This window comes from Halichoerus grypus, chromosome 6 (assembly GCF_964656455.1).
Source record: "Halichoerus grypus chromosome 6, mHalGry1.hap1.1, whole genome shotgun sequence".
Lineage (NCBI taxonomy): Eukaryota > Metazoa > Chordata > Mammalia > Carnivora > Phocidae > Halichoerus > Halichoerus grypus.
Genome location: NC_135717.1, coordinates 109185695 through 109211083, shown reverse-complemented (window position 1 = coordinate 109211083; position 25389 = coordinate 109185695). Strand labels below are relative to the sequence as shown.

At 37.5% G+C, this 25389-nt stretch overlaps 1 long non-coding RNA gene and 1 pseudogene across 1 annotated transcript in view; both read left to right on the top strand.

Moving 5' to 3' along the window:
• Positions 1 to 25389, top strand: part of LOC144382129 (uncharacterized) — a 182201-nt gene that overhangs the window by 130405 nt on the left and 26407 nt on the right. The window lies entirely within an intron of this gene.
• LOC118550378 (SWI/SNF-related matrix-associated actin-dependent regulator of chromatin subfamily E member 1 pseudogene) lies at positions 9291 to 10581 on the top strand (annotated as a pseudogene).

Here is a 25389-nt window from a genome sequence, read left to right as displayed (position 1 = left end):
GAATATAAAGCAATGAAAATAGTAAATATGTGGGTCTCTCATTAAATAGTAGAATAATCAGATGAAAAATTAGCAAGGATTCTAAATATCTGAATAAGATTATGAGAAAAGTTGACCTACATAAAACACTCATCACAAAACATGAAGATTTCACATTCTTTTAAAGTAAGTGTATGTAGAACATTTATAAAAATATGCTTATGGTTTGAGCTATAAATCACATTTAAATATACTTAAGGCTTAATATCAAAGAGAATATGTTCTCTGACCATAATGATGTTTTTAAACCCATTTTTTAAAAAAGATTTTATTTATTTATTTGAGAGAGAGAATGAGAGAGAGTATGAGAGAGGGGATGGTCAGAGAGAGAGAAGCAGACTCCCCGCTGAGCAGAGAGCCCGATGCAGGACTCAATCCCAGGACTCCAGGATCATGACCTGAGCCAAAGGCAGTCGCTTAACCAACTGAGCCACCCAGGTGCCCCTGACCATAATGATGTTAAACTAGAAACAACCAATAAAAGAAAATGAAAAAAAAAATCCCCATATTTTTTGTGAATTAAAAAATACGATTATAAATAACTCCTGAATTAAAGAAAAAATTAGAATGGAAATTTGAAAATATTTTGAACTAAACAAAAAAAATATACTGCATAATAAAACTTAAAGGAAAACATATAACCAAAAATGTAGAAAAGAGAGTAAAAGTAATGAGACAAGAATTCAAACAAGAAATTAGGGACAGAATATACTACTATATCTAAAGAAGGTAGAAGAAATAGAAAAAAGATAAAAGTAGAAATTTTTAGGGGTGGCTGGCTGGCTCAGTTGGAAGAACGTGTGACTCTTGATCTCAGGGTCGTGTGAGTTCGAGCCCATATGGGGTGTAGAAATGACTTAGATAAATAAAACTTAAAAAAAGTAGAAAGTTTTAGAATAGACAACACATACAACAGAGGAAAAATACAGCTCACAGTTGGCTCTTTTAAGAAACTAATCAAATTTATAACCTCTACTACACTGATCAAGTAAAGAACAGCGATGGAACAAATAATCAATAACAGAAATAAAAAATAAAGAGGACATTACTATAGATACTACAGAAATTATCAATATTCTAATTAGATATTATGAACAACCTTCTACCAATAAATTAGAAAATTTCAGTAAAATACATTTCTAAAAAATATAACTTAGAAAATTGGTACAAGAAAAAATAGAAGATTAGAAGAGACTTATAATAATTAAAGATTTGGTTCTGGCTAGATAGTTTCAACGGCTAATTTTAACAAGCATTAAAGAAGAAATAACACCAACTTTATGCAAACGGTCCCAGAGAATAAAAAGAAGGAACAGTCTCCAATCACTTTGTGAGACTAGCATATTCTTGATATCAAAACGCCTCACAAGGACATTATGAGAAAGGAAATTAAAGCCCAATTTTATTCATCAACATAGATGTAAAAATTCTAAGCAACATATAGTCAGATTGAAACTAGATCTATGTAAAAAGTACATCATGACCAAGTTGGGTTTGCTAAAAAAATTCAAGTTCAGTTTAGCATGAAAAAAATCAATATAATTCACAACATTAGAAGGAATTTAGTATCTAGAAAGAAAGAAGGAAGGAAACAAACAAAGAAAGGATGAAGAAAGAAAAAAGGTTGCAATGAATTACAACCTATCTATGTAGAGCAGTGAACAATTAGGGGGTGACTTTGTCCTTCAGAAGACATCTGGCAGTCTGGGGCTGTTTGTGGTTGTCATACTCAAGGAGTGCTTCTGCTGTTCAGTGGGTAGAGGCCAGAGATGCCGCTGAACATTCTACAATACATAGGACAGCTCCCCTAACAAAGGATTATGTGACCCAAAAGGTCAATCACGCTGAATTGAAAAAAAACAAAATTCTTGTTTTAAACAAGTAAATAGGATGCCTTGACAAAACCAGAGACACACAAAAAATACTCAGAATTTAAGAATGTTTCAAGCAGGAATGCACCAACAAGTTTTGTATGGGAAAGAAGAGAATATATACAACATTGTTACCAGATAATTTCATACGTTTAGAAAATGAACATGGTTATGTGCACTGACCTGCCCTCTACACTCGCTTATTAAAAGGTCTGTGGGGTATTAAGAGGATCTTGCTGGTAGAGAATTGTCATATCGATCGAGTAAAATAGTCTTTGGGGAAATTTCTCAGATGTTTGATCCAAATGGCAGTTCCCAGGGCATGGGAAACATCTTGCAACATTTCCTTTGAGAGGAAGTCAGACCTTAATTATGTCAATGATCCACTCAAAGATACATAATCCATGCTCTTCACTGTATGGTGCTCAGAAAAGTAATTCTTTTTTAAGATTTTATTTATTTATTTGACAGAGAGAGACACAGCGAGAGAGGGAACACAAGCAGGGGCAGAGGGAGAAGCAGGCTTCCCGCTGAGCAGGGAGCCCGATGCGGGGCTCGATCCCAGGACCCTGGAATCATGACCTGAGCCGAAAGCAGGCTCTTAACGAATGAGCCACCCAGGCGCCCCTAGAAAAGTAATTCTTAACATTAGTTTTGCATGTTACTGGATTTAACAAATAAAAATACAAGATGTCCAGGTAAAGTATTCCTTGTTTATCTGAAATTCAAAGTGAACTGGCTATTCTGAATTTTGTCTGGCAAACTTAATATGCATTTTAATTACTTTTAATTTGCTTTTAACACAAAGAATATCTTTTGTGTATTAAATTTTTCCAGCCTCTGTACAGTGTCTTTCTTTAAAGAAAAGCCTTGGAGCCCCTGGGTGGCTCAGTCGTTAAGCGTCTGCTTTCGGCTCAGGTCATGATCTCAGGGTCCTGGGATCGAGCCCTGCATCGGGCTCCCTGCTCTGCTGGAGGCCTGCTTCTCCCTCTCCCACTCCCCCTGCTTGTGTTCCCTCTCTTGCTGTCTCTCTCTCTCTCTGTCAAATAAATAAATAAATAAAATCTTAAAAAATAAAGAAAAGCCTTAATGCATCATCTTTCAACCCCCCCCCCCCCCGCCTTCCCTATCTTACAAACCATTTAATTAACATAGAATCAAAATTCTTGGTCCACTAATTTTCTTTATTTATATATTGGTTTTGTGGGAATGATTTTAATTTAAGACTTATTCCAAATATGAATTCTGACCTTAATATATAGTATTTCCCTATAAGAAGATTGAAATCAGCTATAGTACTAGGACAGTGAGATGTAGTGCAGACTTAATAAAAACACCTGCTACCAAAGAAAACCCATGGAGGAAAGAGGAGAGGAAAACCAAACCTGTCCTCAGGCCTGCCACTTGATATGGAACAATGTTTCTCAAAATATGATCTCTGGACCACTTTGTTTCAAAATCACATGTGACATTTAGATGGGATTCCTGGGCCCGAATCAGAATCTACCTTTTTAACAAACACCCCAGGTGAATCTTAATGCACATTAAAAGTTTAAACATCACTAGACTAGAATTTTCCCAGTATTGGAAAGTGTTAAATTCAAAAGTAATGGTTTCGTTAATTTAATTTAATTTTTATTTTTTTGTATCATTAATTTTAGACTTCATTTGGAAATGTTTGTTGTTTCTGAAACCATTCTGAATCCACATCCATGAATTCCCATTTCTTCTTCATAGCCCATATAAACTCCCCTTTGTACACCATTTATTTTTGTTCATTCATTCATTCATTCATTCAACAAACATTGACATGTACAAGCCTCTGTGACTACTTTAAATGGAAATGTTATAAATATAAACCTTATCATTACCCTCCCGAAGGACAGTGTTTTCGCATTTTACATTTCTGTCTTTTTCAACATTGTTGGCAGCCAAAAAAAATACAGCTTTATTTTACTTATTTGTTTTCCTGTCACCTGTGGCAAATATTTAATTTGTTATTAAATGACATTTATGGTCTTGAACTTGCTTGTTTCTGTGTCCTCCACACATACTGGGGTCCCAATATGCATTGACAGTATGTGTGTATGCTTATCAAAGTGCCCTTAGGAAATGAAATAACATGTGAAACTCATTTTTTATTTTCCAGCAAACTTCATAACATTCTCCTTGGTTCTATCCTTTGGATAGATTTCTAGTTTATCTTATATGTGAGAAATGACCTTATAACCTGTGTGTGACAGTTGTTTGGGTTTTATTAAGTGCCCTGCTAGCTGGCGATATAGGGGCATTACTCATAGATATTTGTTTGCTACCCCAGTAAGCCAAGAAAATTTATTTTTATATATTTAACTACAGTGTCTTTCTTCTCCTGCATGTCATTTAAACGTAGTTCATGGAATAAGGAGAATACTGCCAAGTCTAGCTTTAGAGGTGAGAAGGAGATGGATTGCCATCATGGGTCCCAGAGGTGAAACTTTGTAATATACACATCTTCTAGGAAAAAGTGAGCTTGATGAAAATTAAATATAAATTCAAACTAAGAGCAGTTTTAATTTTTTTCCTCTATGCAGAGGAACAATCATCTCACCACCCCTACTTGCACCCCGAATGCATCAGTGGGAAAGGTCCTGCAGAATGCTTCCATGACGCCATCCGAGGGGCACGCCTACAAGAAAGCAAGCCACTGCTCTATAGTGGGGAGGGCTTTTGTTGCTGTTTTTGAAACAATGACATCTTAGTGGCCATTTCAAAGTTCTGTCTAATTTCTGTCATGCATATGTAGTCTATATGGCCAGGAAATTCATTAGGACTTAAAAAGCAAATTCTTAATTATACACTCTTCAGATATTGTACTGAGACTCAAATTAGGTATTTTACTGATGATCTCACACTATCCAATAGGGACAATTTTAATAAAACTGTATTATTTCAATGTAACTCTGCACACTGATCCCAAAGCAAATATGATCGTTATTCATTCTCACTAAAGATTTGTGCATTACACTCCACTTCTCTGGCAGTTAGATTCGGGATTTTGGTTAAGCAGATGTGTGGGTGTGTAATGAACGATCTTACGTGTCAGGATGTGGCTGGGTAGGAGCAGAGGTTCAGCTAGTTCTGGCTGTAAGTCTCGCCCAGGCCCTCTTCGTGGATCCATTTGGATGCGAGCGTGCAAGTGGAGACTTGTTCTTTTTTGTTTATTTGTTCTTGTTCACAAAGATAACTTGGAAACAATAGAGTACCGAAAACGGACAATGAAGGTGGCGATGGGGATGCGTAAGAGGCACTGTACTTAGAAATTGACAGTAAAATTTAGGCTTCAGACCACTCAATAAATTGGGGCAAATGATTCAATTTCTCTGAACCTTGGTTTTATGACCTTAAAGTTGATAACAGTCGTATCCTAGGTGTGTTGGGATATTTGAATTAAAGGCAAAGTGTTTGTAACAACCAAGGATTGGCAACAACACAAATGATATTCACAGAGGTATGAGCACCTAGTGGGGCACTCTTAGCCATAACTGAAGCAACGCTTCAAAGTGAATACAAACTGAAACAAAGGAACCTACTTCTAAGCCAGACTGGAAGCTTAACCACACCCAGAGAAAAGATTGATTTCAAAGGACTTTAGAACTCTGCTTACATTTCCTGGTATATATTCTAAGGACAATAAAACCTATGAAAAATATTAAAGGTCAGTCAGTTTTATTATTAGTATTAATAATATTGGTATTGTTATTTTGAAACTATCTTTGTTGATGTTGTAGGATAAAGCAAGAATAAAATATTAAGGTCAGCAGGAAACAAAATTTTAAGTATAAATGAAAAGAGGTATATGTAAAGAATCAAAGAAATGAACTAAAACTCTGAAATGTTAAATTTGAATGGGAAGGGGCGCCTGGGTGGCTCAGTCGTTAAGCGTCTGCCTTCGGCTCAGGTCATGATCCCGGGGTCCTGGGATCGAGTCCCGCATCGGGCTCCCTGCTCAGGGGGAAGCCTGCTTCTACCTCTCCCACTCCCCCTGCTTGTGTTACCTCTCTCGCTGTCTCTTTCTGTCAAACAAATCTTTAAAAAAAAATTTAAATGGGAAATACCAATATGAACTTGTGATGTTAAAATATATATGTTTTCTAACTCTGTCCACTGGGAAAGCCTGGAATCATCGATAACGCAGGAGTGATGAAACTCTTGGTGTCTTAACAGTGGTTTCTAAACACCTTTTGTACCGAAAAATTCTTGGAAAAATAGCTGTTTCCAGGTTTAGGATATTTTGTCCTGGGACGTAAGAAAGTAAGCAAAGAAATCATATCAAAAGGTTATGGGAACCAATTTGAAAGGACTCCAGCTGATCAAATTTGATCATCGTGAATAATTAACTGAAAGTTATTGAATATATAAAATTTCATGAGTCTATATTGATACTAACAACAACAATAAAACAGAAGACTAAACCCTCATTTGTCCCCATTGGCAAGTATGATTAAATTCACTCCTTAATTTGGAAGTTGGTAATTAAAAGGAAAGTATTAAGCATTTATCTTACCTTTTGGCTACGACCATATTTCAAGATAAACGAATAGCTTCAGGTGAAATTCTCTCAAGAAGTTTACAGAACAATGCCAACTAAAATGCAGAAGGAATGATGCAATTAAAAAAAATCATTTTTAACCCCTAATAAAATATTTGAATCAAACACGCATTATTACTTGATGCTAAACCATTAGGCAAAAGATTTCATATGATGCCAAAGCATTATACTACGGATAGCTTGCTAATGACAAAGGGAGAAACCTACCTTGGTAATAGATCCAAGTGTCACCACCTTAACCCAGTGATCAAACTTAAAGCACTGCTGGGGAAAAGCAAACATCATGGCCCTTCCAACATGGTGTAGTATGAAGTACACAGCATCCCTCAGAAAGTGCTTTTGTCAAACATAGTTAACTCGAATTCACAACTTATTACAGAAGATATGGGGACCAGAGGAATGAATAAATGATATCACAGGAAACACTTGAACACGTATGGACTGTGGGACATTCATCAGACAACTGTCCTGATGTTAACTTCGTGATGGCTAAATAGGTGTGGGGTCAGAGTCTTAGTGACTGGAGTACCACTATGAACACAGTCTCATGTATCTTGGCATATGTCCTGGGACACATGCATGGTCAGAGAACCTCAAATACTCCAAAATGCACCTAACACAAAGCCTTTCCTTCCTTAAAAATCAGCATATACCGAATCCTACAGCTACATTTTCTTTTTTCTTTTCTTTCCTTTTCTTTTTTTTTTTTTGAATGGTGCTATTTTGGTTAACATAAGGTCAAGAATGGTTATAGAAGAGCAATTATTTTGTCAAAAAATGTTTAAACATAGAAAATATCTGTTGAACTTCTATGCTGGTAAGACATTAAAAAATGTAAAATATTTTTTATGTTTTATGTTCGTAATTCTGTGAATGTTGAGTTTTGTTGTCATGATGACAATAGAAGGGGTTTAATAAAGTTAGACTTCGTCTCCAGATTCCTTCTTAAAAATTTACTTTCTTTTATAACAATATGTAATGTAATAAAAGAATATATAATAAGTTTTGTATTTTTTAAAAAGATTTTATTTATTTATTTACTTGAGAGAGTGAGCGAGAGAGAGTGCACAAGCCAGGGGAGAGGCAGAAGGAGAAGCAGACTCCCTGCTGAGCAGGGAGCCTGATGCGGGGCTCGATTCCAGGACCCCGGGACCATGACCTGAGCCAAAGGCAGAAGCTTATCCGAGTGAGCCACCCAGATGCTCCAAGTTTTGCATTTTTTATCATAAAATTTATATGTGTGCATTATTATCCCCACTATATTTTAGGTCCTACAGTTTCATGCTTTTTCATGTGGGAATATTTCCACTATCCCTTTAAAAATTTAAAATTCAATCTTCTGAGTTGTTCGAGTATCAGTAACCTTTCCTTTGTATGTCTGTGTATGTAAGGCTTATTTTATTAATTTAAAAATTTGTTCTTGAGGGCAGCAAAATCTCTGAGCACCAAAAATTGAAGTTATAAATAAATTTCTAAGGATGGATGTCTGAACAATCAATGATAGTTTTAAATGAAGCCTAACTAATAGGAACCATTATGATTTCGAATGAGTTGAATATAAAAGGAGACAGGACAATAAATGAGATCCCTATTAATAAACATATAGTGATAAGGCTACTATTGCAAACACAAAGTCAACTTCATTCAGATCAAGCTTGCAGCTAATTTATATTTCATGCCTTTTATTAACTGATATCTAATGAGAATTACTCACATTTTTCAGTCTCACATCAAACTCTCCTAATAAAACTCTGCTGTTTTGCATGTGAGTTGCATCATTTCGTAAAATTTTCAGCAGTCTTTGACTTGCTAAATAAAGTTGTCACTCAAACCTCATTTCCCGCCTGAGCACAGGGAAGCTGAACGGACACTGCATTAATCCTGCATATTGTCTCGGCTTGATGAGGTCTCCAAGAGATCTTTGTCCTGTCACCTTTAATGGACTCTGTCTAATGGACTCATTAGTGAATTTCTTATCATTTTTAGGAGAAAGATGCAATCTTACAATGCTGTCCTTCATGTGTTTGGAAATTATTATAATTTATTCCTTAAACACTTATTCAAAAATTAAGAATGAGGAGAATCTACTTTATTTGGGTACCGTAATATTGTAACAATGACATGCTGATTACAATGAGGGGTCTAAGAATACTATTTCATGCTGATTACTCATGTTATATTCAAAACTAGTCGTTAAAGCGGACAACACTCTCCAACTCAGTAGCTTAATATTACACCATAGTCAGAAAATTCGCAGCTGGGAAATAGAGATTTTCTTGGCTTCATTTATCTATAACTGCAGAAAACTAATAATAAATGACTTCTTGATATCATGCAAATCTCTCTAAGTTCATGCTAGGGGGATTTAAATTTTAATATTATTTTGCATTGCATTCCAGTAATGAATACTCATGTTTGTTATCTTACACCACACTCTTCCTTCTCTGTCTCTTTCCCTCAGCTTCTCATGTTATTTTGGTTGATAAAATTCATATAGATGGGTGGTGGAGAAGATGGATATTAGGCAAATATTTAATTCTGAAAAAAATCAGAGCCATTTCCTATTTTTATTGTGCTTGAGTATGTTCTTATATCCTCAATTAATTCGTAACAACTTGCCACTCATAAGCGGATGACTTGAGCAAATATGCTAAAGTTTCATTGCCTGGTTTTCTTTGAACTCCAACATTGTAATGTTTATATTTAATAAGAAAAAATGTCCAGTGTTAATACTCTTGATAATTCAAACATATTTTCCCTCTGCTTGAAAATATGCTTTGACGGAGGGGCGGGGCGTGCTCGGGACAAAGGGAGACGAGGCCGGAGCTGCGGGCGCTTTTTCTGCCCGCGGTGTCTCAGATTCACTCTTAGGAACTGAGAACTTAATCTTCCAAAATGTCAGAAAGACCATCTTATGCCCCGCCTCCCACCCCAGCTCCTGCAACACAAACGCCCAGCACACCAGGGTTTGTGGGATACAATCCATACAGCCATCTCGCCTACAACAACTGCGGGCTGGGAGGGAACCCGGGGCGTCCTCTGGTATTAACGATTCCCAAGCCCCCAAAGCCACCAGATAAGCAGCTGATGTCCTACATGAGGTACAGCAGAAACGTCCGGGGCCAAGTAAAAGCTTCCAACCCTGACCTAAAGTTGTGGGAGATTGGCAAGATTATTGGTGGTATGTGGTGAGATCTCACTGATGAAGAAAAACAAGAATATTTAAATGAGTACGAAGCAGAAAAGAGCGAGTACGATGAATCTACGAAAGCCTATCATAATTCCCCCGCATACCTTGCTTACATAAATGCAAAAAGTCGTGCAGAAGCTGCTTTAGAGGAAGAAAGTCGACAGAGACAGTCTCGCATGGAGAAAGGAGAACCGTCCATGAGCATTCAGCCTGCGGAAGATCCAGACGATTATGATGATGGCTTCTCCATGAAGCATACAGCCACCGCCCGGTTCCGGAGAAGCCGCCGCCTCCTCAGTGAAATCCTTAGTGAGAGTGTGGTGCCAGACATCCAGTCAGTTGTCACAACAGCTAGAATGCAGGTCTTCAAACGACAGGTCCAGCCCTTAATGGTTCATCTGCGAAAACTAGAAGCGAACATCTTCAAATAGAGGAGCGACATCAGGAAAAGAAGAGGAAATTCCTGGAAAGCACAGATTCATTGAACAATGAACTTAAAGAAAGTCGAAGTGGATATGGAAAAAATTGCCACTGAAATTGCACAGGCGGAGGAACAGGCTCGAAAAAGGTAGAGGAAAGAGAGACAGAAGCAGCAGAGCAAGCTGAACGCAGTTCCTAAGGAAGAGCAAGCTGCGAGGAAGACCGAGGAGAAGGACGACGAGAGCATCCTGATGGAGACAGAGGAGACACGCCTTGAAGAAGCGACGGGAAGCCAACAGAATGGTGAAGAAGGCACATCTACTCCTGAGGACAAGGAGAGTGGGTAGGAGGGGGTGGACAGTATGGCTGAGGAAGGGACCGGTGACAGTAACACCGGCTCAGAGAGCGGCAGGGCCACAGTGGAGGAGCCGCCCACAGACCCCATGCCGGAAGACGAGAAGAAAGAATAAATGTTGCCTTGTTTTATGTGTTCTAAATACTTTTTTAAATGAAAAAAAGATGTTTTTTGAGTTTAAAAAAAGAGGGAATATGCTTTGACTTTTTTTGTATCTATTTTTTTAAATTTTTTATTGTTATGTTAATCACCATACGTTACATCATTAGTTTTTGATGTAGTGTTCCATGATTCATTGTTTGTGCATAACACCCAGTGCTCCATGCAGAACATGCCCTCTTTAATACCCATCACCAGGCTAACCCATCCTCCCACCCCCGTCCCCTCTAGAACCCTCTGTTTTTCAGAGTCCATCGTCTCTCATGGTTCGTCTCCCCCTCCGATTGCCTGACTCTGTTCTCTGATGACTGGAGACAGTGGAGGGTCAATGGGTAGCGGCTACATAACCCCAGGCCAGGTGTGTGTGTGTGTGTGTGTGTGTGTGTGGTGAAGTGGTAAGAGGAGGGCATAAAGAACTGGAAGGGATATACCTGAAGTCAAGTTCTGAAGAGAGATCAGCATCGAGGCCGAGTTATCAGATCAGACAGGTTGTCTACTATACAAAAGGCAGTCTGAAAGAAGGAGCTAGTAAATGTCTGGGTTTTCCTGGATCCTGGAACAATTATCTCTACTGGGCAATTAGATCGTGGTTTGGAGAAACTCCAGACACAAAATGCAAATCTCGCAGTATATATTTTTGTTTGTTTTTTTAAGATTTTATTTATTTATTTGAGAGAGGGAGAATGGGAAAGAGAGAGAGCACACATGAGAGCGGGGAGGGTCAGAGGGAGAAGCAGACTCCCCGCTGAGCAGGGAGCCCGATGCGGGGCTCAATTCCGGGACTCCAGGATCAGGACCCGAGCCGAAGGCAGTCGCCCAACCAACTGAGCCACCCAGGCGCCCCTTGTTTGTTTGTTTTAATATTTCTAGCACACCATTGGCTGAACAAACTTTCTAAGAGGGATTTGAGATGACTGTCATTTTTGGGTTAGGTCCTTCAACCACTTGCCCTTATAATCTCTCCACGTGTTACAGAATTTTTGAACTTTTCACTGTTCACAAAAGACACTTAGTCCTTTTTGTTGGTTTGTTTTCTGAGTCTTGAATGAAGTGTTTTCTCTGTCTAGAATGTCATTCCCCTTCTTGTTTGTCTGATAAACTCTTATTCTTCCTTCATGATGCAATGCAAGTATCACCTTTTCCGTGGAGCTTTCCTTAAGGAAATCCTACACAACTCTATGCCTGGAGTTGCTCACTCGTTAAGTACTCTGTTAAAGTACTTAACTTCCTTTCTTAAGGTGTTAACACTTATTATCATCGAAGAAGTCATTGGGGTTAACCAAGGCTCAGAATAATCTTATTACATTTCCAACATCCTTGGTTTTTCTACTAATATGAAGGCGAGAGGAGGTAGAGAAAATAAAACGTGATGTTGCTAACTTTAGCTCTGTTAATTGGTATTTTTATTTTTAATATTTCTTTTGTTGCACTGGTACATCTGTGCTGCCTTTCCTAAGTTGAGCTAACTCTGCCATAAATTTTTGAACAGCTGAAATATTTATTGCACTCAGTGTTTGTGCAGTGCACAGTGTAGGGAGTGTGAATGCAAAGAAGGAAAGGAACAAACCACCATCTGGTAGGTATAAATGTCTGTGATGAGAGGTTAGTTAGTAGAAGCAGCATCTGAAAATGAGGAGGAATGGAATAGTGTACTTTGGGACTGTTGAGAAGTAGAACTGTGGGTAAATTAATGATTGTGGTTGCTTTCAAGCTGGTAGTAGAAGTAAACATTTCAATTTGGTGAAAATAAGGAAGCCTAGTAGAGAGATCTATGTGCAACTCATATTTCAACTAGATCTCTTTAGTCCTTTGTATAGACATGTCCATTCTTTCCCCAAGATTACTGGAATTTACTGAAGGAAGAAAAAAGATATTCTCCTGATCAATTTGGCCTTGACTATCTGCCTCCACTGAATCCTTGTTTTCTTCTATGCCTTCTGGTTATTTCCTTCTCCCTGTTTTGGTATTATGTCAAATATAGGACTTGAACTTTAATTCATTTCATTGGAAAAACAAACAAAACACTTTCAAGAGAGAGGTAAGCAGCAAACGTTACTGAGGGCTGGGGAAACAGCAGATTTACTTTTCATTAATGCAAAGAATTTTAAATATTAGTCATTCTTGACCTGGAAGGTTACTTAAACACTATTACACCTCTAGTTATTCCATCTCTCTTTTGTCCCCTGTTCTATTCCTTCTCCTTTCAAATCCACCCTGAAATTCCCTGGCCATTTATAACAGAAAGCAGTTTCACTCTTTCTATTATTGTATTGTCTCCTGTTAACTCATGTTGTGAGTCTCATCATTTATCCCCAGTGCTAACAAAGATAGTTTCAATCCTAAGGGGAATATGACCCTGGCATTAAGGAATATTCATTTTTGCCCCAGAGTGTGTGAAAAGATGATTAGGTAACTGAGCTTTATTCTTTTCTTTTATGATATTATTTATTTATTTATTTATTTATTTATTTATTTATTTTTTGTGTGAGTAAAGTGATAGAAGTTTATTAAGTGAAGATACAGAAAAAGCTCTCAAGAGTTAGAGGGGTCCCAACAGGGTTGCCCTTATGATCTTCATTTAAACAAATATTTTAGTCCATATGAATTAGCAATGGTGTTAGGTGATAAGAGATACAAAAATGGAAAATGGAAAGGACATATTCCTTGACTTTATGGAACACCCAAAAAAGACAGAATTCACAATGTCTGGCATCCAATAAAAAGTTATCAAGCTTATAAAGAAGCAGAAAAAATATAACACATAGTGCGGGGAAAAATGAATCAAACTGATCCAAAAATGAAAGAGATGAGAATCTGTAGATAAGATCATTAAAGAGTTCTAACCTCATTTCAAATATTCAGGAAACTAGAAGGAAAGGTTGAGCATGAAGATGGAATATGTTCAGTAGAGACATGGGAGATAGAGAACATACTCATGTCAAAATTTTAGAGCTGAAAACAATATCTGATATGAAATACATACCAAGTGGGGTGAGTGGCAGATTAGACATTCGAGAAGAAAAGATTAGTGAACTGAGGAAATAGCAATAAAACTATCCAAAATGAAACACAAAAAGAGAAAAGAGAAGGAGCAGAATTAACAGAGCATCGGGGTGCCTGGGTGGCTCAGTTGGTTAAGTGAATGCCTTTGGCTCAGGTCATGATCCCAGAGTCCCAGGATCAAGTCCTGCATCGTGATCCCTGCTTGGCAGGGAGTCTGCTTCTCCCTCTGACCCTACCCCCTCTTGTGTCTCTCTCTCACTCTCTCTCTAAAATAAATAAATAAAATCTTAAAAAAAAGAAAAGAATTAACAGAGCATCAGTGAACAGTGAGAGAACTTCAAGCAGCCACACACCCATGTATTTGGAGAACCCGAAGGATGTGAGTGAGAGGTGTGGACAAAGAGAACATTTGAAGAAATAATGGTCAAAACTTTCCAAATTTGAAGAAAAGTAAAAACTGACAGATGCAGGAAGCTCACCAAACCTGAAACACAAGAAATGTGAAGAAAGATACACTGACACTTCAGAATCAAATTGCTTAAAACAGGTGATAGAAAATTGTAAAAGCAGCCTGAGGGGGAAAAAGGGGCACTTTATGGAGACAGAAACAAAGATCAGGATGAGAGCAGATTTTTCATGAGAAAGAAGACAAGCTAGAAGAGAGTGATGCAATGTCATTAAATTAATGAAAGCAAAATACCCAACCTATCAAACTAGAATCTTTACCCAGTAAAAATACCTTTCATAAATTAAGGTAACTCTCCTAAGGGAAATAACACATATGTCAACACAAAAACAGGTGCACAAATGCTCATAGAAACATTCTTCATCATCACCAAAAACTGCAAACAACCCAAATGCTCATCAGCTGTTGAATGGAAAAGTGAAATGAAGTCGTACATACATATAATGAAATAATACTTAGCAATGAAAAGGCATGACTCCTTATATTTACTACAAATGATGAACCACAAAAACATGCCACACGAAAGTAGGCAGATAGAAAAGACTGTATTGTAGCATTCTGTTTATATGAAATATCTAGAAGGGGCAAACTTACAGACAGAAAGCAGATTGGTGGTTGCCTAAGACTGAAGGTTATAGCAGGGCTTAAAGGGGAGTGATGGAAGTTTTTGGATGATCGAAATGTTCGAAACTGGATTTTAGAACAGTTGTGCAATTTTATAAATGTACTGAATTATAAATTTGTTGAATTGAATACCCATGAGAGGTGAATTTTATGGGATGTAAATTATACTTCAATAATGCTGTTTAAAAAAATGAGTGAAATAAAGACCTCTTCAGACATACAAAAACTGTAAGAATTCCTCAACAGCAGACATGCACTTCAAGAAATGTTAATGGAAGTCCTTTAAACACAAGAAAAATATAACCAGCCAGAAACATGGATTTACACAAAGGAGCTCTTTAAGAGATAGTCTATAGTTTAAAACCAAAATTGCAATAATATACTGTAATATTTATAGTAAGTGTAAAAATAAAATGTATGACAATAATAACACAAAAATCAGGAGATAAAAATGTAAGCATATTGTTTTAGTGTTTTTACACCAAATGTGAAGTAATATAACATCACCTGATAGTAGACTTTAATAAGTATTGTAAATCCTAAAGCAACCCATTAAAGCAACACAGGAGTTCTAGGTAATAAGTCAATAAAAGAGATACAATGAAATCATGAAAGTTACTTGATTCAAAAGAAAGGCAAATAAAGAGCAAAAGGAAATGAAGGAAAGATGGGACAAGCGAAAAACAAATATCAAGATGACAGATTTAAACTCAGCTATATCAGTAACAAAATTGAATGTAAATGTGTAAATATTCCAATAAAAAGGCAGAGAATGTTAAGTTGAGTAAAATAGAATCCCCAACTATGTGATGCTTAATAAGAAATACACTTGAGTACAAAGACACAAGTAGATTAAAGTAAAAGATTGGAAAAAGATATGCCATGCTAACGTGAAGCAAAAGACAGCCAGTGTGGCCACATTACTATCAGACAAAATAAATTTCAAGACAAAGATATTGTAAGAGATAGAATCTCTGGAAGATTATAAAAAGACCAGTTCATTGGGGTGCCTGGGTGGCTCAGTCGATTAAGCAGTCAACTCTTGGTTTCAGCTCAGGTCATGGTCCCCAGGTCCTGGAATGGAGCTTTGTGTCTGGTTCTGCTCAGTGTGGAGTCTGCTTGAGATTCTCTCTCTCTCCCTCTCCCTCTGCCCCACCCCTACTCTCTCTCAAATAATAAATAAATCTTAAAAAAAAGACCAGCTCATTATGAGCATGTAACAGTCCTAGATATTATGCAGCTAATAACAGAGCTTCAAAATATATGATGTGAAAACTGCAAGGAGAAATAAGCAAGTTTACATTTATAGTTGGAGATTTCAACACCCAATATCAATAGTTGATCAAATAAGTGGACAGAAAATCAGTAAGAATATTGAAGACTGAAACAACCCTGTCAACCAACTTGATCTAATTGACATTTAGAGGACACTAAACTTATCAACAACAGTTATTCTGTTATATTCTTTTTAAGCACACTTGCAATGTTTACAAGATGGACCAAATTCTGGGCCATAAAACAAGTCTCAAAAATTTAGAGGATTCAGATCATAGCGTAATATTCTCTAGAAACAGGGAAATATAAATCAATAACATATATTGTATAGTTCACAAATATTTGAAGCATGATTGCGTACTTCTAAGTAACCCATGGGACAAAGAAGACCTCAAGAAGGAAATGAGAAAGTATTTAGAATAGAATGAAAGTGAAAACACAACATATCAAAATTTGTGAGATGCTACTTGTGTAGATAGCAGCTCCTCAGATATGTCCGTGTCCTAATCCCCAGAACCTGCAAATATGTTACCTTACATGGCAAAAACTTTGTAGATGTGATTAACTTAAAGATCTTGAAGTGAGGAGATTATCTGAGTGAACCCAGATCTTTTCTTGTGTTTCTTTGTCCTCTGTATTTCATCTTTGGCTAAGAGTCTGTTCAAATATTTTGCCTATTTTTTATTGGATTGTATTCTTATTATTGGGTTTTGACAGTTCTTTTCATATTCTACATATAAATCCTTCAAATATTAATTTGCAAATATTTTTCATAAGTGGATGTGAAAATATGCCCAGCATCATTAGTCATTAGGAAAATGTGAATAAAACCACAATGATAGGGGCACCTGGGTGGCTCAGTCAGTTAAGCATCCCACCCGTGATTTCGGCTTAGGTCATGATCTCATGGGTCATGAGATTGGGGAGTCTGCTTGAGATTCTCTCCTCCCTCTCCCTCTGCCCTTTCCTCTGCTTGTGCATGCTCTCTCTCTTTAAAATAAATAAATAAATCTTTTAAAAAAAAAAACCTACAATGATAAAACGTTACTCATTTATTGGAATACCTAAAATTGAAAAGATTGATTATACCAAGTGTTGACAAGAATGATGTAACTAGAACTCTAATACCCCATGTGAGAATATGAAATGATGTAGGCATTTTGGAAAACAGTTGAGCAGTTGCTTAAAGAGTTAAACATACACGGACCATATGGCCCAGCCATTCCACACCTAGGTGTTTACTCCTGCGAAATGAAAGCTTATGTCCATACATTAATGTTCGTAGAAACTTTATTTGTAATAGCTAAAATTGGGGAAAAAAACCCCAAATGCTCATCAACAGGTAAATGGGTAAATTATGGGATATCCATGCAATGGAATACTATTCAGCAATAAAGAAGATTGAACTATGATAGAATCTACAATAAAAGATAAATTTCAAAATAATTGTGCTGAATGAAATAAGCTAGACAAAAAAAGAGACACTGTATGATTTAATTTTTTATATAAAATCCTAGAAAATGCAACCAATTCACAGTAACAGAAAGCAGATCAGCGTGCTTTTCTGGGCATGGAGTAGGGATGGCAATGCAGCAGGGAGGAATTACAAGGGAAAGTAAAACTTTGTTAGTGATGGGTATCTTCATTATCTTGATTATTTTATGGTTGTATACATATGTCAAAACTTAACTGATTATACACTTTAAACATGCTCAACTTATTGTATCTTAATTATATCTCCATAAAGCTACCAATAATACACACACAATGAGATATAACTCTACACCCACTAGCATGACTATAATAAAAAGAATGAAAATACTAAGTGTTGGAGAAAATGTATAGAAATTGGAACCCTCATACATTGCTTGTGGTAATGCAAAATGGTTACTTTGGAAAACAGTTTGGCAGTTTCATAAAATGTTAAAAGTATTATTGTCCTAATGTATTAAAAGTATTATTGACCTAGGGATTTCATTCCAGAGAAATAAAAACATATATCCATGAGACTTGTAATGCAACTGTTCATAGGAACTGCATCTCTAACAGACAAAAAATGAAAACAATTCAATGTTCATCAACTGGCAAAGGGATAAATAAGATGTGCTATAGTCATACAAACACTACTCAACAATAAAAACAAAGAAAAACTATTACATGCAAAACCATGGAGAAACCTAAAAGTCACACTAAGTGAAAAAAATCCAGACACATAATATGATGTAGTGCAACATTCAATTTAAAATTTCTAGAAAATGCAAAACTGTAAGAACAGAAAGCAGATCGGTGTTTACCTGGGACTAGGAGAGGAAATGGAACTGACTACAAATGGACCATGACAGAACTTTGGGGATGATAGAAATGGTCTAAATCCAGAATGCAATCATAGTTGTGTCACTATGTAAATTTACTAAAGATCATTCCGTATATTTTAAATGGGCGAATTTTATGATATATCATGTATGCCTCAATAAAACTGTTAAAAATCTCCCCTTAAAAAAGCAGTACCTACCATGTGCCACATATTGGGCAATACAAAGAAAGATATGATAATTGAAAAAATAAAAAATTGGGTCAATAGTGAACTAACTCTCTTCCCCTTCTCCCTAACTGAAGTCATTGTTAGACATCTGAGGTTTTTTTTTTTTTTTTTAAGATTTTATTTATTTATTTGAGAGAGAGAGAATGAGAGACAGAGAGCACGAGAGGGAAGAGGGCAGAGGGAAAAGCAGACCCCCTGCTGAGCAGGGAGCCCGATGTGGGACTCGATCCCGGGACTCCAGGATCATGACCTGAGCCGAAGGCAGTCGCTTAACCAACTGAGCCACCCAGGCGCCCATAGACATCTGAGGTTTGAAGGCTGTGGTCTTGGCACAAGGCTCCGTGCTGTTCCATGTTCTTAGCTCATTCAGCAGATAAGTGTCTTCCTTTTTGTCCTGCCAGAGGTATTTTTTTCCCTAACTCTAAAAAAGATATGGCGCTGCAGTTATTCCTGACTTGCATTGGCTTTGGATGGATTTAGTAGATGACGGTTGTAAAACACTCAGGTATTCAGAGAAAGGAGCTCGATGCAGTTTAATGACTGGAAAGTTCTGTCTGCTACTTCCCAACTGTTATTCCTTCCCTGTGTTCATTAGCTTTGTCTGCTGTAAATGCAACCAGTCACGTCAATGAGCCGGTGAGTAAACTCACCCATTTCGAGTCTGCCAATTAAACCGAAGACAAGTTCAATTTCTTTGGGGAGAAATAATAAAGTTAGCACCATATTCCTGCCTGTTTTTTTTTTTAAGTGTAATTAAAGAGGATATGAACATTCCTCCTCCTAAACATACCATTCTCTGAGAAGTTCTGTTTCTTCTAAGCACTTTAAAATGCTTGATTTAGAAAGCTGTGAAACATTCCAAAATTGCATTTATGCATCATTGTTATATATTGAAAAATACTGGTTTAAAAACTGGTTAATCTTGGGATGACTGGGTGGCTCAGTTGGTTAAGCGTCTGCCTTCAGCTTAGGTCATGATCCCAGGGTCCTAGGATCGAGTCCTGCTTTGGGCTCCTTGCTTGGCGGGGAGGCTGCTTCTCCCTCTCCCTGCTGCTTCCCGTGCTTGTGGGCTCTCTCTCTCTCTGTCAAATACGTAAATAAATAAATAAAATCTAAAAAAAAAAAAAAGCTGGTTAATCTGATGCATTAGGGTGATTATCAAAATGACTTGAATCATCTCTCTTGGATAAACACCCAGGAAGGGAGTGGCTGAGACATATTGTAGGTGTATATCTAACTTTGTAGGAAACTTCCAAACAGTTTTCCAAAGTGACTGTACCATTTTACATTCCCACCAGCAGTGTATGACAGTTCTAGTTATTACAGCAAATGGCATGAAAGCTCTGAACGGTCAAATGTTGTAACTAGAGGTACATACCCCCCCTACACACACACACTTATAATAGGGGGAATGACTTAAAATTTCAACTTTTTATATAATGTTATATATTATGTACCTGAGTTACTTTAGGCACTGCTGGCTTAGTTAATTGGAGCACGGAATCCAGTGACTAGTCAGGTGACTAGCAATAACATATGTGGAAGGTAATGAGAATTTGAACTAAGAGAGCTGGGCCAGGAATGATCAAGAGGAAAGAAATAGGAGATTGCATTTATAGCCTGCAGGATGAACTGATTTGATGTGGGGGGTCAAGGAAGGGAAAGAGTGAACAATGATTCTGAGCTTTGGGGCTGCAGTACCTAGAAAAGGTATTTATAATGCAAGGAGATGTCAAGAGGAGATTATCTGTGGGGAAGAGACATATCACTGAGATATATTATTTTCATAATGATTTCTAGATGGCACATCTGGAATTCAGAGAAAATGTAGGATGAGAATGCAGATTTAGGGAGTCGCATCTATAGCATTATTCTTGAAGAGGTGGGGAATTGTTGAGAGGGCAGAGGGAAAAAACATGGATTGCTGAGCTCAAGGACAAAACAGTAAATAGCACTTATATGAATGAAACTGGAGGAAGAGGGATCCCAGCAAGAGTGAAAAAAGATTAGGATTGTGGGCTCCTTGGGAAGCTAAGGAAGGAGAGAAACCAAATCAACCTAATGCTGTAGAAACCTGTTTTTAATATGTTTGCTAAATGATTTGATGGAAAGTCATACAAATCGTGAATTTTATGTTCAGAAAGCTTTTTTTAAGAATTAGATTCAAAGAAACTGATTATCGCAAGGTGATCTGGGAGAAGGGCCACTGGGCTTAGGTGACAAGTTTCTCAGCATTTTGATCTGGAGTTATATACCAACCTAGAAAGGGTTTAAAACAAACATGGGGTCATGGCTGAGGCAGTGTAGTCAGCCTTGGAAAAAACACACACGGAGCGAAGAACAAAGTCTTTTATCAAAGTAAAATAACGGTGCCACGTGGTTAAGAGATTTTTTTTTTTTTGGTTCCCAGCATTTTGATTAGTAATTATAAATAGAAATGACAATTAAAACCATAGTCTCCAAGGTAGAGGTATCATCTAATGATAAAAATACCTGCTGATTCAGGCCTTACCGTCCCCCAGTGCGCGCTAGAGGATTGCCGGCAGCCTGCATTTCTCCTCAAGCTGTGTTGTTCTCTCAGAGCAGATACTAATTTAAGATGTTAATGCTTATGTCATCAGATGTTCTTATTTACAGACTGCGACCCTGTTAATTTGCAGTCCGTGATTATAATCATAATTTTTATTGGTTCATTTCATGAACACGTAGCTTCCTTGCATTCCTTATTTGCCAGGACCTTCATGAGAGGATTTGACCGGTAGTTTCATCAAAGATTTAGAAAAATCTGTCTTGAAAACAGCTAAAGATGACTGGTGGTAAACATATGGAACATGTCTGAAAATGTTTCCCTTATCAGAAGACTTTTGGATTAAACTTATTTGTGTCTTATCCCCTTACCGTATTCACCCCCAAACACTGTTGAGCACCACATGCCTGTCATTATGTTCATCAGACATACGCTGATTGCCGGGGGTGTGGGAAGATGAAGAAAGCAGTTTCCAACCTTTGAGATATTCCTAGTGTAGCAGCGTATGAAAGTATCTAATATATATTTTCCCCCCAAATTCCACTTGAGGCAGTTGTTCAGAACTGAGAATGTTGTTTGCCATATAAATAGGACCTGAGGTTGTTCATGCAATGAGTCAGCCACGATGTTGTATAACCTGCGACGTCTGCTGTTACTGATCTAATCCTGATGTGAAATAATAGGTATTTAAGGAGAATGCCAAGAAGATCACTTCTCTGCAGTCATGGAAAACTTGCCCTTCTTCCACTCCCCTTATCTTTTGAGAGAGGGAGAGTGAGACCCACAGCTCCAAGAAGCTGGTGGGAGTCCGGCTGGGTGAGCACTGGGCTGAGTTAGGGCTCTTGGCAGGAGAATCACAGTAGGGGAGGGCTGAGTACTCCCCGTAGGTCAGTTGTTTAGCTTTTGAAAAGAAAGGGGGTAGTCTGTTTGTTTCTCTTTCCAGTGCCTCCAAAAAGAGTCCAATATTGGTATGCCAATGCAGCATATGCCAATTTATACAGTACTTGATCTGTCGAGGAAACGTCCTTTAAGACTGACCCTGCTAAATTTAGACGGAGCCTGTTCAGTTTTCTCAGATTCCAGGAGCTCAAACTACTTATTAAAAACCTCTCAGTTGGAAATAAGACCGTAGATCTGTCGGCCTTTTGCTGAACCATTAAGCCATAGATACCACTTTTACTGAGGAGGGTATAACTTCAGTTGTTGAGAAGGAGATTATTTGCAGTGGTTCATATCACCATAGTAACTGGATTTTCAAGCAGGCCTGTCGAAATGGAACTTAAAAGTCACACGGAAACAGGTCTACCTTGCACTGGCTTCAAAAGGATCATGTTGGAGAGAGGCAGAGATTCAAGGGCTACATGCCATTTGATCTATGATTACTCAAAGGCACAAGGAAAGAGGTAGGCAATACGCACGTTTGTATCAATATGTTGCAGCATTAAGACAAAAACAGTAGGTATCCCACCACTGACTTGCTGTAAGCAAACAACCCAATGAACAGCCTCTTCTCTCATAACTTTGTGGCTTGAGTTAATGTGGCGTTTGTGAATACAAAACACAAAACCGACATTGGATTTGATTCTTTCAAAAATTTTAACTAGCATTCTAGAACTTATTCACCTTAAAACAGCAAATATATATTGTGTCCTACCCCGTACTGTGTAGGAATATAGTGGGAAAATCAGTATCAAATTTTAGAACTAAAAAGAAATGTAGATTATAAAGTTCTTAAATCATAAATATGAGTGGGGCTTTAAGAGAGATCATTTGCAGTATCTCTAATTGTCAAATGAGGAAGCAAAGTTCCACAGTGATTGAGCAACTTGATGAAGGTCACAGAGCTTATTTTAGGTGGAACTGAAGCTAGAAGCCAAATATTCTGACTTTTGAGAGAGTATTTATTTTTTTACTTTTTATTTTGAGAGAGAGAGAGCACGTGCGCATGAGCACATGCAGGAGATGGGGAGGGGCAGAGGGAGGGAAAGAGAGAATGCCAAGCAGACTGTGCTGAGCACAGAGTCTGATGTGGGGCTCGATCCCACGACCCTGAGATCCATGACCTGAACCCAAACCAAGAGTCGGTCGCTTAACTGACTGAGCCACCCAGGCACCCCAAATATTCTGACTTTTGAACCAGGAGATTAGGAGAAACGTAGTAAATTAAAGATTGAGAGATTCTACCCAAGTTACTCACAATTAAAGAGGAAAACAAAATAAATATACATGAAACAAGAACATAAATATAAGAGTGGCAAGGGTTTAGAATTAAGGGTGAGGATGTTCTCATGGAATTTCTTCTTAAATTCCTGATTAATTTTTAAGCACATGGCTTCTAAATATACAGGTTGCAGAAGCGCCTGGGTGGCTCGGTCGGTTAAACATTTGATTCTCGATTTTGGCTCAGGTCATGATCTCAGGGTCATGGGGTCGAGCCTCTCATCAGGTCCACACTCAGTACAGAGTCTGCTTGTCCCTCTCCCTCTCTTCCCCCCAACTTGTGTTCTCTCTCTCTCTCTTTAAAATAAATAAATAAAATCTTTAAAAATAAAAATACAGGTTGCAGTCTGTGAAGTTGCAATTTTAAAAAAGATAATACAGAAAAACATACGGAGGGTTATAAAAGACACGCATGGGTCGATTAACTGAAACTTGGTAACATTTTTCATTTTTGCAAGTCTTTTCTTCCCTCCCTTTTCCCCTTCACCCCCTTCTTTCCCTCTACCCCACTCTTTGTTTTGTTCTTTCTTTCTAAATAAGAGGAATATTGTATTACAGATGAAATTGATAACCCTTGTTTCTCTGCATTTAATTTTTGTCCCAGATGCACTCCCAGGTAACCACTATCATGAATGTATTTTTCAATAAGTATCTATTGAGCCCCTGCTGTGTGTCAGGCAGAGTTCTAGATGCTTGAAATACATCAGTTTTAAAAATAAGAAACACTTCTAATCAAGAATATTTTACATTTTAGAGGAAGAGTTTGATGTGTATCCAATTTTAATTTTTGTGCCTATAAATATGTGTGCACGCGAATAACGTTATTTCTATGTGTTTTTCTTCTATGTGTGTTTTTTTATTATGTTCAGTTAGCCGGCATATAGTACATCATTAGTTTTTGATGTAGTGTTCAACAGTTCATTAGTTGTGTATTTCTGTGTGTATTTATTTATTTATTATTTCATTTATTTATTTTTTAAAGATTTTATTTATTCATTTGAGACAGAGAGATACAGAGAGAGAGAGAGAGAGCATGAGCAGGGGGAGAGGCAGAGGGAGGGGGAGAAGCAGACTCCCCGCTGAGCCGGGAGCTCAATGCAGGATTCGATGTGGGGCTCCATCTCAGGACCTGGAGATCATGACCTGAGCCAAAGGCAGATACTTAACCGTCTGAGCCACCCAGGTGCCTCTTCTGTGTTGTTTTTTTTTTTTTTAATTTTATTATGTTATGTTAATCACCATACATTACATCATTAGTTTTTGATGTAGTGTTCCATGATTCATTGTTTGCGTGTAACACCCAGTGCTCCATTCAGTACGTGTCCTCTTTAATACCCATCACCAGGCTAACCCATCCCCCCACCCCCCTCCCCTGTAGAACCCTCAGTTTGTTTCTCAGAGTCCATAGTCTCTCATGGTACGTCTCCCCCTCCTATTCCCCCCTCTTCATTTTACCCTTCCTACTATCTTCTTCTTTTTTTTAACATAAAATGTATTATTTGTTTCAGAGGTACAGGTCTGTGATTCAATAATCTTACATACCTTCTGTGTGTTTTTAAATGCATGCAATTTGTATCCCACTCTGTGTGTTAATATGAAGCTGCATCTTGCTTTCTCCACTCAGCATTATGTTTTTGAGACCTACTAATGTCAGAGAGAGATCAAGTTTATTTTTAACTGCTTTAAAGTATTGATATATTTTATCTATTCATTCCTCTATTGAAAGTAATTCAGAATATATCAGGCGTCACCATTGGAATAATGCTGCTGTGTCTTCCTTTTAAGAGTCTCCCATGCAAAAAAAAAAAAAAAAGAGTCTCCCATGCACATATGTAAGCCCCTTAAAGGTATTTTACCTCGATATGGGTTTGCTGGGTCTTCAGGTAAACTCATTTTCACTTTTCGAGATGGTGCTGAATTATTTATTCTAGTGGTCATACTATTTGATACTTCCATCAGCAGTGATTTTCATCTATCGATAGTCCATAGTCATTTAAACTCTTTTTTGACATACATCAGAATTGCATGTTTTGTTTTTGTTTTTGTTTTTGTTTTCAGAGAGGAGAGTATTTGTGTAAAGAGCACTTTGAGAAACGTAAATCTGCAG